This window comes from Geospiza fortis, unplaced genomic scaffold (genome assembly GCF_000277835.1).
Source record: "Geospiza fortis unplaced genomic scaffold, GeoFor_1.0 scaffold53, whole genome shotgun sequence".
NCBI lineage: Eukaryota > Metazoa > Chordata > Aves > Passeriformes > Thraupidae > Geospiza > Geospiza fortis.
In genome coordinates, this window is record NW_005054305.1 from 11625844 (window position 1) to 11627342 (window position 1499).

The window sequence follows — 1499 nt, forward strand, 5'->3', positions numbered from 1 at the left end:
AGGGACTGAGATGGCTTTACCATTACCCCAAAATGCTGCAGAAAGTAGATGAAACCAGTGCAACAAAAGCCAACTAAAGATGATCAATAACAAGTTTTATTATAGTCTATTCTCCTTTCATTCAATTCTAAGGTTTCCCTAAGTTCCATTATAAAATGCACAGGGCAAAAACATTCAGTTTATTGAATTAATGACTTAACAGAGTCATTAACAGTTTGCAATTTCCAGTATCAACAGTTTCACATTAATGCTAAGTTTTTGACACTAATTAGTTTTGTTTTCAGTTAACTTCCCACTCTTGGATTACAGCTTTGAGGAAGAATACCATTAAGGAACATAAGCTTGGTCATTTATGTAACCTCACCCATTTATACATCAAGAATCTATTATATGCATGTCTTACCTGGCTAGATACTACAGAAATCCCTCCAGGTGTATTCCTAAAATGTAAAGAAGATATTTGAAATGATGGGAATCTGGTCTTTAAAGGAAGTTAAATACATATTCCAGTATTCCAGATTTACCTACCTTGTGAAAGGGTTACTTGCTTCATTATCTTCTGGGGCTTTTATGCTACTGCAATCCCGCAATGGTATCTGCAGCAAGTTATAAACATACATGGTCTTTCTTAAAAGCTTTTAAAAGAGAATCTTTAGTTACCAAGAAATTGAAGTTTGCACTGCTTACCTTGATAATAGGCTGGATACTGTCATCTGGTTCAAAAATAATTGACTTTGAACAGATTTTTAGGGAGCCTCTGAATTTTCTAAAAGGAACAACAAAAACAAAAAAAAGTTGTGCATATGTTCAAGATACATGAGCCTAGAATGACTCCAAAAAGTGAACGTATGTAAGAGTTTTGTACCTTTCATGTTTGCCATCTTTATTTATAATATGATTAGCTGTGTGCTGTTCAAAGTAATATTCTTCCAGGTTCAGAAGAAGCAGTGAAAACCTACGAATTAAAAATAAAAATCTTTTATTCTAAGAGAAAATACCATAACAGTTAGTACTCTTAATAAAACATTTTGGGTGTTTGGAAAGTTTTCTCTGATCTTTTTGCTGCACCCCACACCCCAATAATGAATTAATTCAACTTTTTAAAATAACAACCTATATGGAAATTTGTGTAAATGTGAAGAAGATCAACAAATTCTCTTCCAACACACATAAGGTTAGATAGTTGATTCTGATGTCTTAGATGGAAACTATTCTATATAACCAGGCTTTCTGCTTTAGCCCTGATCAATGTATGCCAGGTAAAATATGCAATGACATAAAAAGGAAGGGCAGGAACTAATCACCTAGAATTGATGGAATTAGATTGTTTTGAAGCAAAGCCAAATTAAACTGATCTAAAATGTTAAGTGAAAACACTGGCACAGATTTTACAACATGAGTGAATCACTCAATGGATGACCTCTGAGGAAGCATTACCTTCCTCACCAACCACATTTTGTACTTCCTCCACACCTCTGTTCAGCCCCCAGGAAGCCTTT

At 34.2% G+C, this 1499-nt stretch overlaps 1 protein-coding gene across 1 annotated transcript in view; it reads right to left on the minus strand.

Annotated features, from left to right (window-relative positions):
- Nucleotides 1-951, minus strand: part of NSMAF (neutral sphingomyelinase activation associated factor) — a 28767-nt gene extending 27816 nt beyond the window's left edge. The window contains exons 1-4 of the mRNA XM_014312015.2: nt 866-951; nt 688-766; nt 529-596; nt 404-440 (exon numbers count right to left, since the gene is read on the minus strand). The gene's annotated coding sequence lies outside the window, so the exon portion shown is untranslated. The remainder of the gene's footprint in view (nt 1-403; nt 441-528; nt 597-687; nt 767-865) is intronic.
- Nucleotides 952-1499: the final 548 nt, after the last annotated feature.